Source organism: Schistocerca piceifrons, chromosome 1, assembly GCF_021461385.2.
Source record: "Schistocerca piceifrons isolate TAMUIC-IGC-003096 chromosome 1, iqSchPice1.1, whole genome shotgun sequence".
Taxonomy (NCBI): domain Eukaryota; kingdom Metazoa; phylum Arthropoda; class Insecta; order Orthoptera; family Acrididae; genus Schistocerca; species Schistocerca piceifrons.
The window spans coordinates 493,775,922-493,795,025 of record NC_060138.1 but is presented as its reverse complement, the minus strand read 5'-3'; the positions used below and the strand labels follow the sequence as shown (position 1 = coordinate 493,795,025).

At 49.2% G+C, this 19,104-nt stretch overlaps 5 non-coding genes across 5 annotated transcripts; all 5 read right to left on the bottom strand.

The window, feature by feature from the left end:
• Positions 1–6,122: 6,122 nt before the first annotated feature.
• On the bottom strand, positions 6,123–6,194 carry Trnae-cuc. Its single transcript has one exon. It is a non-coding gene; the product is annotated as a tRNA-Glu (tRNA).
• Positions 6,195–6,639: 445 nt separating this feature from the next.
• On the bottom strand, positions 6,640–6,721 carry Trnal-uag. The gene has a single exon. It is a non-coding gene; the product is annotated as a tRNA-Leu (tRNA).
• Positions 6,722–7,468: 747 nt separating this feature from the next.
• Trnah-gug lies at positions 7,469–7,540 on the bottom strand. The gene has a single exon. It is a non-coding gene; the product is annotated as a tRNA-His (tRNA).
• A 363-nt stretch (positions 7,541–7,903) lies between these two features.
• On the bottom strand, positions 7,904–7,975 carry Trnae-cuc. Its single transcript has one exon. It is a non-coding gene; the product is annotated as a tRNA-Glu (tRNA).
• A 6,688-nt stretch (positions 7,976–14,663) lies between these two features.
• Trnal-uag lies at positions 14,664–14,745 on the bottom strand. Its single transcript has one exon. It is a non-coding gene; the product is annotated as a tRNA-Leu (tRNA).
• Positions 14,746–19,104: the final 4,359 nt, after the last annotated feature.

Genomic DNA, 19,104 nt, shown 5'->3' with positions numbered 1-19,104 from the left:
TCTCGCCGTCAGGTGTTGCCGTGAATCATACTTAACGTAGCTTTCTGCACGCGTCAGTCGAGCAAAGTCGAGACAAGTCGCATAAGAGGAGCAACAAAAACGCGCGATTCCGGTAGCGGGAATCGAACCCGGGCCTCCTGGGTGAGAGCCAGGTATCCTTGCCACTTTTTTTTTTTTTTTTTATATATTTTTTAACCACTCGGCCACGACTGCCAGTAGCGCAAGACCCTCCCGACACGTGCAACTGGTACCGTTTAAAGCACTGCAGTGCCAGGAAACGGCGTAGCTGCATTCTTTTCCGTAGTGCTTACACCGCTACTAGACGTGCGGCTACCAAAGTATTAAAATTTCCGCCCGAACAGGGACTTGAACCCTGGACCCTTAGGTTAAAAGCCTAATGCTCTACCGACTTTTTTTTTTTTTTTTTTTTTTTTGGTGCACATATCCCGCAAAGACAACCTTGTTTTCCGTTGCATGCAAAATTACCGTCTGCTTTTCTACCGAATTCCACCTACGTACTTTACTGGTGCCGCATTCTTGTTATATCCACGTGCTATAACAGGCGTCTACTCTTCATTGAGGAGCTGCAACCGGGGCTGAGTTCCACCTACTCTTCAGCACGGTCAAAATGGCAGGGCTCGTCCGGGATTTGAACCCGGGACCTCCTGCACCCAAAGCAGGAATCATACCCCTTTTTTTTTTTTTTTTTTTACAGTACTGAAATTAAAATCCTAAAACATGACTATAAATGTAGACTGCTGACTGAAATAAAGATTAAAACACGAAAACTTCAGTCCTGGTGTAGAGAAGAAACATATATAAAGGCGGCAAATCCAGAAACAGTATAAAAGAAAATGGCTCACACAGGTGACCTTAGCCAACACCCTCTCTTTCAAATGTCAGGCTAAGCATATTGGCAAAATCATCTCGGAGGCCTGGCAATCGCAAGCGCTGCCAGTAAGCAGTAAGCATGTACTGCCGAAACGCTAGGTGTCCATCTTCTTCATGACAACTGTTGACAAAATGTACGAAATGGCCAATCAACCACATGACGGTATGGAGCTTCGTCCGCGGAAAAAAGGAAGAATCGGGCCGGACGATGATGTCAATAGTATAAGCGGCTTCAGCAGACCTAGTGACAAAAGCAAGTTGTTTCCTGAGCCAACGCCAATTAGCAAGGTGCCCACAGCAGGTGAATCGATGTTCAAGGGTATCCAGGAGACCACACCGAGTACAGGTGTCCGTGTCAGAAAGACCAATACGGTGCAGTCGTACATTCGTGGGAACCAAATTATTTATTACCCTATACCACGTGGACGCCACGGCCATAGAGTGGATCGGCAGACTAACGTTCTTCCAGACGTTCCTCCAGGACACAGATGGAGACGCCAGTTCTATTGGATTGGGACCGGCCAGCCCCTCCCAGCGGGCAATCAAGCCCTTGGTCGTTGGCACCGGTCGCCGCAAGAAGACGTCACCGAGGTAACTCACCGCAATGTAAAATTCCCGAATGTGTTTCAACTTAAAATTTAGGCGTCCGACATCGACAGGTGGAGCAAGGCTCGCCGGACGCACAACAGTAAAAAGCCTGGATGTAATTGAAGTCACTTCTTGCGTAACAATTAGAGTCGTTCGGCGGACGTACAAAGCAGACGCCTTGCGAGTAATGTCAGAGAGGCCCAAGCCTCCGGAGAGACGCGGTTTCGTCATTACCTCGTAACGTAACTTGAATAGATGGCCCTTCCATATAAACCTGCTAGACAATTGGCGCAACCTTTTCGCCACCATCATGGGAACTGGGAACAGCTGAGCAACATAATAAGCTTTACATAGAACGTAGGTGTCTAAAATTCTGACTTTTTGCAAAATGGTAGCAGAGCGCTGCTCATGGACCATCAGAGCCCCCTGTATCTTCTCGGTGACAGATTTCCAATTGAGAGCCGCCATTTTTAGAGGACACCGATCAATGATAATCCCCAAGGACGTATGGCGATCGACAAAAGTGGCCCAAGGGACGTCAGCATCGCGAAATCCTCGAATATCAAGGAACTTACATTTACCCTGATTGAGACGCGCTCCAGAGACACGACAGTATGCATCAACCGCCCCTTTCAACAACGGGATATCATCACGTTGACGGAGGAGAACAACGACATCATCCGCATATGCCTTAACAGAGAGCTTCTCACCAGAGAGGGACATACCCTGAAGCTTGAGAGCAATAGTCCGAAGCAGCGGTTCCAGGGACAATACGAATAAAGACATAGAGAGCGGACTACCCTGAGGCACTCCGCGGCGGATAGCAATGGGCGGCGTCAGCTGCCCATTGACTGACACCCGAGCTGTTATTCCCCTATACAAATTGCCAAGAACACCACGTGATGAAGCGTTAAAACCTATTGTACCTAAAACACGATCTAAAAACACATGACTGACGTGATCAAAAGCCTTATAAAAATCAAGGAAGGCAAAGGCACAATGTACGTTTGTAACCGCCGCAACCGAGACAACATCCCGATATTCGGCTACTGGTGTCAGAATAGATCTATCATGAAAACAACATTGATGTGCACCAATCACACCCCGAAGCAGAGAAGACAACCGGCTATTGAGCGCTCTAGCAGCTGTCTTATAGTCAAAATTCAGCAATGTGAGCGGACGAAGATTGGCAGCAGATAAACGACCAGAGGACTTCGGGATTAAAACAATTTTCCCTACTTTAAAATCGGCAGGCACATCCATCCCCCTGACAATCTCATTTAAAATCTGCGTAAAAATGCCACCCAAAAGAGGCCAAAAACGGAGATAAAATTCTTTAGGCAGGCCGTCTGGACCCGGCGATTTACTGGACGGAGAGCGAGCAATAAAATCGAAAACATCATCTACCTGGAACTCCCGGAGAAATTCGCCGTTCGCGTCAGGCGCGATCGTCGCAGTTAGATCCCCAAAGACATCATCCGAAAGAGACTCACCAGAATCATCGGCAGAATATAGACTAGTGTAATACTGATGAAGAGCACGAACCATTTCCTCCTGTGCAATAAGCTGCCGTCCATCATCCACCGTAAGAGAAGAGATGAAGGAGCGACGACGACGAGTCTGATGCCGTAGCAGGTGATACAAGGATGTCAGTTCACCTTCAACAAGAGAGTGAGGTTTCGACTTAACTCGCAGACCATCCATCTGTCGTCGTTTAAGGCTCAAGAGCTTGGCTTTAATACGACGAACATCATGGATCCGCAGTGGAGAGGTACCCGCCGCTTCATATAGTTCACGCAGGACAGAGTAGTAATATTCATACGTGTTCTTAAAATCACGCGTCCTAGCAGCACAGTAGAAAATCAAAGTCTGACGAATCTTGGGCTTGGCAAACGCAGTCCACCAAACCAGCAAGGAGGGGTATCGCGGGACAGAGCGAAGACATCGCTCCCACACGCCACTTATAACATCATCCATAGCACTGTCGGCAAGGTGGGAAACATTTAACATCCACTGGGAACGATAAAGTTTTGCAGGTTGGCGACTAAGATTTACAGTTGCAGTAAAAGCACAATGGTCAGAAAAACTAGTAGGAATAACATCGACAGAAAGAATTTTATCACATAAAAAATCAGATAAATAGAATCTGTCGAGTCTACTGCATGAGGACGCGGTAAAAAACGTATATTTCACCAGGGTTGGATATTTGTGTTCCCAAACATCACGCAGATGCATCGTACGAACTAAGTCATGTAAATCACGGCAATAATTAAAATTGGGGGACTGGTCTGCAGGGCGTAAAACACAATTAAAATCGCCTCCGAGCAGGAGACTCCGAGGACTCTGGCGCAAAAGATAAATAAGCTCTTCTTTATAAAAGCGCGATCGAGCCACAGTGTGACCCGAACCAGAGGGGGCATACAAAACAACGAGGCGGAGATCAAAAAGACGACAACCAATCCCACGGCCAGAGTCAAGGAATTCAATGTCAGTAATAGGAATGCCCTCTCGAAAGAAAAGAGCAGTTCCTGTTGAATATTCCGGCGCGACATTAAAAACAGTTTGAAATCCAGGTAGAGAGAGATCAGAAAACAACACTTCCTGCAAAAACACTACGTCCGCACAGGCGTCGTAAATAAACTGCCGCAAAGAGGCAATGCGAACGTCGGACTCAATACGGTTAACATTTAAGGTAAGAAAGGTGTATGCTTGAACCATAGAGAGAAAAGCGAGAAAACAAATCACCTACACCGACGCACCAGCGTCACAGTCCATAGCAGGGGTGACAGAGGCATCCGAGGGAGGGGGACTGCTACCCCGTTCCGCGGATCCCTTACGTTTCGGTTTTTTACGAACAGCATTAACGTTCGGCTGAACGCGTAACTTGCGTCGGCTGACGGGCAAGGAAACTTCAGCCGCCGGTGACGTAGGAGGGTCAAGTTCTGTATCCGACACCACCCGCGCCGGTCCACATGCGGGATCCGGGGTCGCGGGGGAAACATCCGACAAAACGGAATGGTCAACACCTGCACTAGCTTCCGGCAAACATGGACTGCACGGAGACGAAACGTGAGCAGGAAGGTCCGAGGCCGCAGAGTTGGAAGGAAGCGGAGCAGCTCCGCTGGCAGAGGTATGGGGCAGCGAAGCAGGAAGTTGTCGCGGCTCCACTTGTTGTGACATCGAAGTCGGTTCGGAAGACGGCGCCAACAGGCCCGACCGACGACCCGACTCGAGAGAAGCTGCGTCGGAGGCCGGAGGGGCGCCAGCAGCCGCCACCGGAACCGCTACCTCAGGGGGGCAGGGAGCAGCTACAGTACACAGTGGCTCGGAGGATGCCGGTCGCTCGGACTGGGGCATCTCAGGGAGATCCTCATCCGTACTATTTCCATCGTGTGGGCGACGCCTCTTATTATTCAAAAGTGGCACACCCACCTGAGGGACAGACGGAACAACATCAGATTTAGCACGCAAAGGAGGAAATTCTGTATCAGGGGTGCGCAAAACCTGTGGAGGGGCGCTACTACCACTGGACTGTGCTACACCAAGAGCAGAACCACCTGCAACGAGGTCAGCGACCGTTAACTTGCGACGCTGTTCGAGAGAATTTTTTAAAACAAAAACTCTCCGCGGACAGTCGGTACGCACGTGACCACTTTCATTGCACAAAAAACAGGTGCCCACCTGACCACTATATGTTACATGGACACGATATCCACCGATCTGCAGGTGAGATGGAATATTCTGCTTAACGTGCATTTCGACTGAACGAATACCACTGTAACATTGCAGGCGATGTTGGCTTGACCAGCGTTCAAGGCGAATGCTCTTTACATCACCATACTTCTGCAGACCCTCCTTAAGATAGACATTATCCACCTCCGGTGGAAGGTTGTAAACACGAACATTGGTATACGTGATGGAAGCATTGGAAAGCAGCACGGTACTTACAGAATCATCCCGATGCCGAAAGAGAACTTGATGACCATATTTAGAAAGAATTTTATCAACCTGAAGTGGGTCCATAAACTTAACAAAGAAAACATACAGTTCGGTATCAAAATAAGCAGTGTGCACCTGATCCGAATGAACACCAAAGGTATCTACCAACCAATCATGAATCTCAAGAGAACTAGGTTGCACATGGCGGGTTGACTTGTCAAAAGCAAAACTAACTGTAGCCTGACGAGGAATAACCTGGGACGACATTTTCAAAATATGCGGTCGAAACCGCTACACAAAAAACACTGAAATAAGGACAGAAAGTAACACAAGGTACGAAACAACGACGGAGAAACACTCACAGAAGTTGCAACACAACACGTAAACAAAAACGATAGTCCACTATACGTAACGCTACAGCGGAGCGGAAGACTAGGCACGTCCACACTGCACGGCGTCTAAAGCGGAACTGTGCGCTGTCAGGACACTAACTACAGTGGTTAGCTGCATTCACCTCCGTGGCAATGTCTTGCAGTCCCCCAAGCCTCTTGACTACAGGTATGTGGCTGGATAACAAGTGGATAGACGCTTCATCTCTCTCGCCGTCAGGTGTTGCCGTGAATCATACTTAACGTAGCTTTCTGCACGCGTCAGTCGAGCAAAGTCGAGACAAGTCGCATAAGAGGAGCAACAAAAACGCGCGATTCCGGTACCGGGAATCGAACCCGGGCCTCCTGGGTGAGAGCCAGGTATCCTAGCCACTAGACCACACCGGATAACGACGGCAGTGCTCTTTCCAGCGAACGCAGCAGCCACCCACGGTTAACTGACGACAACTGTAAAAAATCCGCTCTCTCGCGTTATAGAACGGCGTGCCCCGGACGCATTTCGGGGAGACGGACGCCAGCAATGATGAGAGCAAAAGGTGCCTACAAATCCTGTCGTTGCACCACGCACTGTTCTACGGCAATTCACCAAGCAGACGCTCACGCCTTGTTGTGCTGTTTCCTTTGCGGGCAATGAGTGCACCTGCCTTCGACACAGGAAACATTACACGTTTGGCAGGAGTGGGATTGGAACCCACGCCTCCGAAGAGAATGGTGCCTGAAACCAGCGCCTTAGACCGCTCGGCCACGCTACCTACACAACACGCGCGTCACAAGAGCTGCGTCCTACCCCACGAGAACACACCGCAACGGCACAAAAATGAGACGTAAAAAGTGGCAACGGTGGGATTCGAACCCACGCCTCCGAAGAGACTGGTGCCTAAAACCAGCGCCTTAGACCGCTCGGCCACGTTACCGTTGGAGCAGCAGCCGCAAAACGTTTCGTTTGTACTACAAAGATCACTTCGAAATGGAAGTATCTTGGCAATCGCCGTGCCATGTATTTCCACTGCTCTCCCACTGGAAGCGTCTCTTTAGGCCATCCACAGCAAGAAAAAGCCGTGCCCGCCGTATGGTAGCGACGCCACTTGTCTGTAGCTGTCGCAGTTAAGGAGACAGCGTCAAGAGACGTTTTCGTGCCGTGACCAGGTTTCGAACCTGGGCTTTCCGTAACCACTAAAGTATCGTAGCTGTAACTGTCAGGCGGAGCTAGAATGCTCCATGTATCAAACATATGTGAGCTCAAGGAGGTTACACTTGAAGAAAAAGCGGCAGCTTAACGCGATCACAGCAAAGCCCCCGGCAGCTACGGGATTCGAAACCGCGCCTACAGAGAGTCTGGTGCCTTAAACCAGCGCCTTAAAGCGCTCGGCCACGCTACATGCGCTGCTTGGTGCGCCAGTGTTCCTAGCATTTGTACAAACAGTGCACGCCACAGCTTCCGGTTCTGCTGGGACTGGCTGCTCATCCATCGCACTTCAAACAACTGCCCTTTTCGACTACAGAGAGCAGCGGACGTCTGCGCTCTAGGAGGCGACATTACGTGTTGGGGATGAAGTGGTAGGGCAAACTGCGGCCTGCGGAACACGAGTGAAAAAATCAAGAGAGTACTGTCATTTCGAGTACTCGTCATTGCAACGGCAGCAAGGCAAAACTTTCAAAATTGCCGTGACCAGGATTCGAACCTGGGTTATTGCGGCCACAACGCAATGTCCTAACCACTAGACGATCACGGCCACGGACGCGCCCGCGAAAGCAGCTGCCTGTAATGCAAGTGGCGATACACAGCAGAGCCTAGGCCAAGGTGTACGCCACAGCAGTGTGAGACACGGTCTCCATCACATGTATACGAGCAAATGAACGTGCCTGCGCTGTCAGGACACTAACTACAGTGGTTAGCTGCATTCACCTCCGTGGCAATGTCTTGCAGTCCCCCAAGCCTCTTGACTACAGGTATGTGGCTGGATAACAAGTGGATAGACGCTTCATCTCTCTCGCCGTCAGGTGTTGCCGTGAATCATACTTAACGTAGCTTTCTGCACGCGTCAGTCGAGCAAAGTCGAGACAAGTCGCATAAGAGGAGCAACAAAAACGCGCGATTCCGGTACCGGGAATCGAACCCGGGCCTCCTGGGTGAGAGCCAGGTATCCTAGCCACTAGACCACACCGGATAACGACGGCAGTGCTCTTTCCAGCGAACGCAGCAGCCACCCACGGTTAACTGACGACAACTGTAAAAAATCCGCTCTCTCGCGTTATAGAACGGCGTGCCCCGGACGCATTTCGGGGAGACGGACGCCAGCAATGATGAGAGCAAAAGGTGCCTACAAATCCTGTCGTTGCACCACGCACTGTTCTACGGCAATTCACCAAGCAGACGCTCACGCCTTGTTGTGCTGTTTCCTTTGCGGGCAATGAGTGCACCTGCCTTCGACACAGGAAACATTACACGTTTGGCAGGAGTGGGATTGGAACCCACGCCTCCGAAGAGAATGGTGCCTGAAACCAGCGCCTTAGACCGCTCGGCCACGCTACCTACACAACACGCGCGTCACAAGAGCTGCGTCCTACCCCACGAGAACACACCGCAACGGCACAAAAATGAGACGTAAAAAGTGGCAACTTTTTTTTTTTTTTTTTTTTTTTTTTTTTTTTTTTTTTTTTTTTTTTTTTTTTTGGGCCTCCCAACTCCCCTTATAGCCCGGCCTTGCGCTCTCCAATTTATGCCTTCTTCGGCGAGCTTCTTTAGCTATAAAATAAAACGGTGCTGCTTGCAAACAGAAAAGATTAATTGTTGTACTGTCCATTCAGCGGAAAACCGTAAACTCCTTGGTATGGTTCCTTGAGCGTCGACGTCCTCCGGTAGACGTTGGTGTTCAAGATGAAGTGATGGAATCGGAGATACTGGATTGCTTTGAGGAAAGTTTCTTGTGGCTATTCACCGCTAGCGAAGCATCGAAGGAAAACTAAAATCCTCTTGAAGTTAAAGTGCAGGCCTATAATGGCGCAAAGCTACTGCTTTGCTGCCTACACGCCTTAAAATAAAAAATGAAAGAATAACAGCGCATCAGGCGCTGTCTACCTAAATTCAATAAAAGAAAGAATAAAATTTGAAAAAAAAGAATAAAAAATCAAATACTGCCTGAGTTAGTCCTCTCAGTAACAAGGAAGGAACACCCTTCACACATCCCATGATATTGTGTTCACAATGCTTCGTGGCGGCCATTAAAATAAGAAATGAAAAAAGTCACAAAAATTAAAAATATCGACACATGTCAAAGGAATGAGTAGACTCCCGAACTTTCCGTATTGTCTAGGCGGATAACGAGAAGGAAAACACAATCCTCTCCGACGTGTTAAAAAGAAAGTATAAAAAACCTCTTTTCTTAAAAACCAAACAATCTCCGTGGCAGCGCGGTGCGCAACGCATCCGTGAATGTACGCCGAAGACGGAGGAACCAGACGGTGTAAAAAATGAATAAAAACATAAAGAAATCACTAAACGACAACTAAACACAAACACACACGAACACAGGATAAAACGGTGTTAAACTTTTCGTCGTCGTTTCCACGTTGCAGTCCGGCACAAGTGTAAGCATCGTACGTGTTGAATGGTTCACTGTTCCTGTAGCATTCTATTTGCATTAACTATGTATCCGGACCCGGAGACAATGCAAAACACAGAAGTAAAGAAAAGTCGCAGCAGTGAAGTGTTGATTACAACAGTTTGTCGTGGGCAAATGCGAGTGCAATTTGCAGAAAATTGGCAAAGATTTTGTGATAGTCTTTCCTGGTTTTAGTGAGGTCATGTTGCGTGGACAAATAAACCAGATAGGCATAGTCGTCCGTAAGTCGCAATTGCAGGAGGGCGAACACAGTGTGAGCCACGATCCATGCAGTGGCGGCACGCTTCGTATGCGGATATGGGTTGAAGTCCGGGATCAATGCCGTGTCCGCAGAAAAAGCGGCAGCGCTGGTCCGGTTGATAAGTGCGAGCATCCTGGCGGCAATGTTCCAAGTCGACTGTGACCTCAGACACACGAAACGATGTTCTAAGGTGTCGTCTTGGCGACAGTCTTCACACAAGCTCGATGGAGATAAGTGAATGCGGCGCAGCTTTTCGTTGGTGGGCAGAATTCTGTTAACCACTTGGTACCAAAAGCTGCTGACGTCCGCTGACAGGAAGGGAGCGTGAACGTGAGCCCACGCCGTCCTCCACGCAGATCGCGGGTAGCGCGCCTCCATCTTATTACCGACTGGCCGTCCTCTTAGTCCCTGGTAGACACGTTTCACAGTGCGTGTGCGATGGTCGAGTACGTCGGCGGCGAGATAACTTTTTTGAATGTAGTATTCTCGAACATAACGCAGCTGAAACGGTATGGTAGTCGGGTCGAGAGGTGCTGCTTCAGAGAGAGGACGATGAATAGCGAACAGAACAGCTGTGGGGCTCGACGGATCCCGTTCAATAGTGACGCTCGTCCGATGAAGGAGCAACGCTGCGGCTTTCATAGCAAAATGAATGAGCCCGAGCCCACCCTGTTCGCGCGGTAAAGTACACGTTTCGTAAGACACCTTGAAAATATGGCCCCGCCACAATAGCCAATAGACTGCCTGTGTTATGGCTCTGCCCAAATTCTTGGGTACCTGAAATAACTGTGCGAGGTACCAGGCTTTGCTGAGCAAGAAAACATTTATTAAAATCACCCGCTGTGTTAATGCGAGGGTGCGAGTAGCGGACAGGCTAGCCATAGCTCGTATGCCATTTAAGACAATACGCCAGTTGTAGGACGCAGTCTGTAACAGATTGGCTTGAAAGCGAACACCCAAAATTTTGTGTTCCTGCTTCACTGTAAACCATGGGCGTTTGAAGCCACGTGTCGCCGCATAAATAGGCAGAAAAACCGTCTTACGGGTATTGATGCTCGCACCGGATGCACGTTCATACTGTGTAAGAACAGCGCGTATTGTATCAAAATCGGTAGCCGAGGACACCAAGAGACCAAGGTCGTCAGCATAAGCGCGACAAACGTGCTTCTCATCCCCAATACGGATTCCCCTACAAACACTGTGCAACTTACGCAACAAAGGATCTAAGGAGATTGCGTAAAGCGCCATTGACAGAGGGCACCCTTGTTTGACTGAACAGCAGAGCGGAACAGGTTCCGACAAAAATCCATTGATACTAATCCGTGAGGTGGAATTTTTGAAAAGGTTAAAAATCATAGTTATATACTTTACACCGAAACCAAACTTCTGGAGCACTCGCCGGAGATATAGGTGGCTAACTCTGTCAAAAGCCATTGCAAAATCGATGGATAAAATGCCAAAAGGAATCCTATTCGTCGAAGCATAGGCAATGGCATCTCGGTATGTGGACACAGCACCATAGAGAGTGCGTTGAGGCACTGCACAGTATTGAAAGGGACTAATCAGTTTTTTCATGACCAGCTTCAAGCGTGAGGAGACACATTTGGTGAAGAGTTTGTAGTCACCATTAAGAAGGGTGATGGGTCTAAGATTGCACAGTTTCCTGGCGACTGGAACCTTAGGAGCCAAGACCACAATCCCTTCCAGGAAGGACGCAGGAACATCCACACCATTTAAAATTTCATTAAAAACATCAGTCAGGGCCGAGTCAAACAAGTGCCAAAAATGCAAATAAAATTCCGGTGGCAACCCATCAGCGCCCGGTGATTTATTCTGGGAACACAGTTTTAGGACATCACTCACTTCGTCCACAGTAAAGTTTTCTGTGAGGCGACGGCGATCCGCTACGGATAAGACGTACGGAACGTCGTGGAGAAGCTCTGAAATCGCGGCAGTATCAGTGTATTTCTCACTGAAAAGTTCGATGAAGTGACGGTGGGCCTCGGCAAGAATTGCCGCCTGGCTATTAAGCCGCGCACCGTCAGCTGATTCCAGCTCTGTGACGTAACGTCGCTTCGCGCGCCGGCGTTCGCGCAGCTGATGAAACACGGAAGGCGCTTCATCAGCAAGCGCCCCGGGGGCTCGGCTCCGTACGACAGATCCGCGTAACGATTCCCTTTTCAAATCCAGAAGACGGAGTTTGATACGCCGAATTGTCGCCATCCGAAGAGCGGGATTAGTTGTGTGCAGGTGGATGGCATCATTTAAACAGCTCTCGTAAAAGTGCAATGTAGAACGCTCCCAGTGAGCAACATCCTGACCGAACTCCAGGATGGCCTTGCGTAATGCCGGCTTAACAGATTCTACCCACCATGACAAAGTGGAGGCATATAGACCGCGATATTTCAGCACCCTCTGCCACACACGCACGATAACCGGCGCAAAATGTGGGTGTGAGAGATGTCGCACATTAAACTTCCATAATCGACTTGCGCGGGGATAAATCGCCAACAGAGAATGAAAGCGGCAGACATACGCACAATGTTCGGAAAAGATCACGGGGTGAACAGAGGATTCCGTAAGACAGTGGTGCTTATCACGAGAAACATAAATTTTATCAAGCCGACTTCTACCCGTGGGGTAAAAGAAAGTACATCCCACGTCCCGCGGGTGTAAATAACACCACGAGTCAATTAAATTCATCTCCGTAACGAGCGTCTGTAATTCTAGGCACTTATACGGCCGTGGCTCCTGATCTCTATCTTCCAGCACGCAGTTAAAATCGCCGCCCATGACTACAGGCAGGTGGGGGCCCCGTAAAAGGTGACAAATGTCACTACTATAAAACACACGGCGATGCGGCTGCCCGTCGGCACCAGAAGGGGCGTACACGTTAAGATATCGTACGTTGTTGATCGTACAAGCTACACCTCGACCGTTAGGAATTGTAGCGACATTACTATAATCATGATCAACACGAATTAAAATAGCAGTACCACAATTACACTCGATATCAAAGATCAGGAGAACTTGATAGCCCGGAATTGAATGAAGTATATCTACCACAACCTCCTGCAAAAACACTACGTCAGCAGCAATGTAATTTTAAAAACCCAAAAAACTCGCAAATTTCATCGGTTACTCCAATTTATTAAGATTAATAGTAGCAACGACAGATGGTGGGCGTGCTACCATAGACTACAGGGAAAAACAAATAAAACAAACTAGACGGCGGGATTGGACCCACCCTCCTCCTCCATATCGTCTGCCCAGTCACAACGTGCAGACGGTGCTGCCGAAGTAGGCGGTTCTTGTGTGGGAGGTGCAGACGCGGAATCCTGCGAAGGGGGGCGCGTGCGACGCTGGGGGGTGTCATCCGCCTTACGCTTAACTGATAGTTGGGCCGGGTTCGTTGCCTGAGACGTCGTAGTGTCCATTGCTAGATTTACATCAGAGTGGTGCAACATTTCCTTTAACTGCCGTACAACCTCTTCCCGCCTGTCTTCCGACACACTTGTCGTAGGCGCTCGCCACAGGACGCTGTGGACGACGCCCCGTCGCAACCGACGGCCGAGATTCGACTACGGGGCGGGGCAAGGGCTTGTGCGCCGGCTTTTGCACAGATTTTTGCTTTTGTTTCGACTTCGGACGTGGAACCTGCTTCCATTCCGGAGACGGGCTGCGTTCTCCGCGAGAAAAGGATCGGTTTTCTAAAATCCGTGAACTACTGGCACTGCGGAAGCGGTCACTATTACCACGCTTCTCCGAAACACTTTCACGCCTTGGCTTTGGTTCCTGTGAGGCAGGAGCCCCGTCCGGAACACCTTGAAGTACGGAAGTAGATGGTGACGAATCCACAACAGCAACAGGTGGGGTAACCACCTGTACGGGTTATGATCCGGTCCGTTCCGGAACTTCAGGCACAGCCGGAGGCGGGAGCAATGCAGTAGCTACGGGAACTGACTGAGAAGGTACGGACATGTTTTGAACAAAATCAAGACCGGTTGCAGTGGCATCGGTATCATCGCGACCGCATCAACTAACGGCGTTTCCGTTTCCGCGGAACGTGCCGGTGAACGGGGAACACCTAACAACACGCTCGCGTACGACGCGTCGTCATCTTGCCCACGGGGCGGCAGCTGCACAGGGCGCCCACGCCTAGGACAATTTTGCCGAAAATGGTCTGTGGCATTACAATAGGAGCAGGTTTGCGGCTGACCACTGTACGAAATAAAAGCCCGGTGGCCGGCCATAACCAAAAACGAAGGAACGTGCTTCCTCACAATCATCTTGACACTACGGATACCGTTCTCAACTTGATAGATATAAGCGGATGACCACTTTTCTTTCGTAACCGACAAAACGGAGCCATAAGGCATAAGGCTACGAGCTATAGTCTCATTCCTGGTTTCAAACGGAAGATTGAATACTCGAACATTTCAGATACCAAAACCAGCATTCGACAGAGTAACACAACAAATTGTCCCATCAGAGTGTTTGAATTTTCGTACACCACCGTTTTCACCTACGAGGGCATCGCACGTTTCCGGACATTTCAATTTTACAAACAAAGAGTTCAAGAACGCGTCTAATTGCAAGCCGAGCACATCACTTTCAGGAATTTTCAAGTCATTTTTCATCCACGAATGAATTTCTAAAGCAGACGGTCGGGTTACGTTTCTATCAAATTCGCATTGGATATTATTTTCTCGGTCTTCAGAATCCGTCTTAACTTACAGTTCAGCTGACTACAGCAGCGAAGAAACAGGCACCGCGACGAGCCGCCGCCGACCGCGAAGCACACGTAAACACCGCCCGACACGCCGGAGCGAGCGCGCGATGTGTTCGGGCCCACGACTCCGAAGAGACTGGTGCCTGAAACCAGCGATTTAGACCGCTCGGCCACGTTACCTACACAACACGCTCGTCACAAGAGCTGCGTCCTACCCCACAAGAACACACCGCAGCGGCACAAAAATGAGACGTAAAAATTGGCAACTGTGGGATTCGAACCCACGCCTCCGAAGAGACTGGTGCCTAAAACCAGCGCTTTAGACCGCTCAGCCACGTTACCGTTGGACCACGAGCGGCAAAACGTTTCCTTTGTAGTACAAAGATCACTCCGAAATGTAAGTGTCTTGGAAATCGCTGTGCCATGTATTTCCACTGCTCTCCCACTGGAAGCGTCTCTTTAGGCCATCCACAACAAGAAAATGCCGTGCCCGCCGTATGGGAGCGACGCCACTTGTCTGTAGCTGTCGTAGTTAAGGAGACAGCGGCGCTGGGATTCGAACCCACGCCTTCGAAGAGACTGGTGCCTTAAACCAGTGCCCTAGAGCTCTCGGCCACGCTACGTGCGCTGTATTGGGCGCCAGTGTTCCTAGCATAGGAAGAAACAGTGCACGCCACAGAGTCCTGTTCTGCTGGGACTGGCTGCTCATCCATTGCACTTCAAACAACTGCCCTTTTTGACTACAGAGAGCAGCGGACGTGCGCGCTGTGAGAGGTGACATTACGTGTTGGTGATGAAGTGGTAGTACAAACTGCGGCCTGCGGAACACGAGTGAAAAATCAAGAAAGCACTGTGACTTCGAGTACTCGTGCACTATCATCATCGCAACGGCAGCAAGGTAAAACTTTCAAAATTGCCGTGACCAGGATTCGAACCTGGGTTATTGCGGCCACAACGCAATGTCCTAACCACTTTTTTTTTCAAGTGCTCTACCATCTCTTTATATATATATATGTTCGTTTTGTTAGTGGCGACGGTGGGGGCTCGGGGGGCAAAGTTGGCAGGGGTCGAAACCCGAGGCCTGGCTACAGTATCCCCCTCACCACCACCGAACCTGTGGTGCTTTGGGAAATAGGAGACAACAGGAATCAACAGTAGTGGAAGGCGTTGTTATTTATTTATTTGCATGTGTTTTTGTAAGATTCACTAATATGAAATTATGGGAACACATCGGCGAAAAAGAAAAGAAATATAAATTCTGGTTAAAGAAAAAGAAAGGAAAAAGGAAAAGCAAAAAGAAATAAAATCCGCGCAATCTGCGACGCGCTCTCCCATCCGCGGAGGTCAGAAGTAGATTAGATCGTAGGCGGTTGAAACTCCGACACCGCCGGGGGAGGAGGGGTGGGTGCCCTCTGAGCCAGGCACCCCCCAACTCAGTGCAGGTCTAACAAAGACCGCTCGAAGATAGTTAGCAAATAATGTTCGGTAACGTGGCGTGTTTTCGAGAGCTGCATAGGCTGTTCGTAAATAGGTCCAAAAGTCGAGGTGGGATTTAGGCCCCTCATGAAAGAGATAAGCGACCGCCCATCCTTTGACCCACGTAATAGCATGACATTTGGCTGCGGGAAAATGTCGGTCCTCCGGGTATAGAAACATTCGAGGTTCGATTGTGTCTGGCGGCACCCGGAGATAGCAGGCAATGATCTGCTGCACGAAGCGCCATACATCTTGCGATGAGGCGCATGTCAGACGGTGTTCATCAGTGTCCAGTTGCTGGCAAAGGAGACAAAGAGGGGATTCTGACAAGCCAATGTTGTGCAAGCGCTGCTTCGTGGCAAATTTCCTGTTGACTATGTGATACCACAGTGCCCGGACGTTCGTAGGGAGGAAGGGCTGGTGGACGGTAGTCCACACTATGGGCCACTGGATGGAGGGATGTTTGGTCTCCATCACATTCCGGGGAACACAGCGCAGCAACAGGCTGTAAAAATCCTTAGTCCTAGGTGGGCGTGTATCTGGGAGACTGGTATGTATGTAACTGTAGTCGACGAAAAAGGTCGAAATATGGGACAAATAAGGCACGATATGGCCGACAGACACAGGTGGTGAGGTGGAAGCAGGTAGGAGGACTTCAAGCAAGCTGCGTGTTAGAGATGTACCCTGGCCCATCCACTGTTTTCTCATGGTACTCATGTACAAGGCTGCAGCTCGCATACGGACATTGACGAGCCCGACGCCACCATACCGTGAGGGCAGGGTAAGTGTCTCATAACGGACTTTAAACATTGAACCAGCCGTGAGATAATAGCCAAAAGCCGCCTGAAGGTTGCACCCAATTGCAGTTGGCAGAGGGAGAACTTTTTTTTTTTTTTAAAAAAAAAAAAACTTTATTTCCATATCATATTAATTACACAGTGTAGCCCACTGCCTTAATTGATTAGTGGGCCGAAGATCTCATACATTTATACAATACAATTGCAGCTTTTCTAAGTATAAGTTAGTAACTAGTTAGTAGCAAGTAGCAAAGTACATAGAAACTACAATGGGCAATTAGTATGTTAATTAAGGACTGAATGGTGACCTAACTAAACTAACTATATACTAGTCACTAAGCCTGCAGCGTTACAAAGGTGTCAGCTAATAGTATAAACCTACTATTAGGCCTTGCCCATTGAGCTAACCCCAATGGGCGTGCCCCTGACACTGGGCAGGCCATGGAGTTGGTCGCTGCAGGTTCCTAAAAAGTATCTATAAACTAGGTCCTACAACTAAACTTAACCTAATGTCACAGTTGGGTGCGTTGTCTAAATCGGTGGGGTTGCTCCCCACTCCCCCTAATCCCGGGGCTCGGCGGATTCTAGACTGAAGAGTCGACCTTTCCGTGCCCGGGCGGATTGGGAATAGGGTGCTGTCTTGATCAGTATTTTAATAAGTCTCTAATCATGTGCTAATTTGGTTCATTCAGGTAGTCCCTTAAGACTTTCTGTGAAACCGCGTTAGCCAGTTTGTTAATGGTCTGAAAGGTGTCTTGATGTCTTAGCAGTCTATATGTGTTATTATGAGGTAGTTGTTCGCGTGACTCTGAGGCCACATCATTGAAGAGTGGGCACTCGTAGACCACATGGTCAGGAGTGCCCTCCGGAGCACCACAGTCACACGTAGGTGTCGCCTTTTTCCCAAATCGACATAGATATGTCGAATAGGGTCCATGTCCAGTGAGAAAATGGATGAGTCCCCTGGTTGGTTCGAAATATGTCATTTCTATTCAAAAGTCCTGCGCCCTGTTTCTTCGCTTTCCCATGAAAGTTCCCATAGCTGTTCCCCTCTTAATCTGATCTCAACTTTGTTTTCAGTCCTACTCCCTAGAATTTCCTCTATTTTATCCAAGTTCCCCTTTTTTGCCCAGTACCAGGCGGCCTGCTCCCGAATTTTGATATCTAGTGGGCAGAGTCCCATTATGACTAACAGGGCTCCTCCCGGTGTAGTCCTGTAAGCCCCCATTGATCTCATAATCATATTCCTCTGCACTCTTCTCACTGTCATGGCAGGCACCACCCTCGTGAGCCTGTGTGCCCAGACTCCTGAACCGTAACCCACTATGGAGGTGAGTATGCTGTTATGATATAGTTTGATAAGATGTGGTGGGAGGTGGAAGCGTTTGTGTCCAATGGAGATGAGGTTGTTGAGTAGTTGTAAAGCTCTTTGTGTTACGGTTTCAATGTGTCTGCCAAATGACCACCTCTCATCAATGATGATGCCCAGGTATCGAGTCTCACGTCGCCTAAGAACAGGTGAGCCCTCTATCCTGACTGTTGGATTTCTTACTAGCTGTCCCTTTAGAAGGAGGTATGTTGATTTAGTTGGTGAAATTGTCATCTTAGTATTCCAGCACCAATGTTGTAGTGTTTCTATTGCTCGTTCTATTTTAGGCTCAATGTCTTCTCGGCTTCGGCCGCCAACCAGTAGGAGGAGGTCATCTGCGTAGGCTATCACCTCCAGCACTTCATTAGTTTGCTGTAATTTATCTAATAAAGGTTCCATGTGGATGTCCCAGAACAGGGGACCTAGTACGGAGCCCTGGGGACATCCCTTCGTGATTATTTTTCTTACCCTTGTGCTAGGGGATGATAACCAGACCTCCCGGTCCTCACAATAGCTCCTCAGACACCCATATAGCGGCCTTGGACACTCCTTCTCCCGTAAACAGGAGAAGAGCGAAGGCCACCACAGGTTGTCGAAGGCGCCACTTATGTCCACCATGATGCCGATAACATACTTGTACAGGGTAGAGCCACAGACCTCAGCCGCCAGGGCGATTGCATCAGATGCCAAACGCCCCGGCCTAAAGCCGAATTGCCTGCTGCTCATCCCGCACAGCACTCGGTGCGCAGCCAGTCTGTCAGCCAGCAGTCTCTCCAGAACCTTCCCAAGCAGATCAAGCAGGCAGATTGGCCGGTAAGATTTTGTTTCTGCTGGGTCTTTATCAGCTCCTTTTTTGATGATAACTACATTTGCCCTTTTCCAAATTTGAGGGAACTTTTGCTGCCTCAGACATTCGTTATATAGGTAAGTTAGAGGGGCGACTATCTGGGGAGCCAGGAATTGCACCACCTCCACCACAATGCCATCCGGCCCGGGAGCTTTCCCTATCTTCAGGGTTTTTATGTGGGCAGCTACCTCCTCTTCAGAGAATGGGTAGAC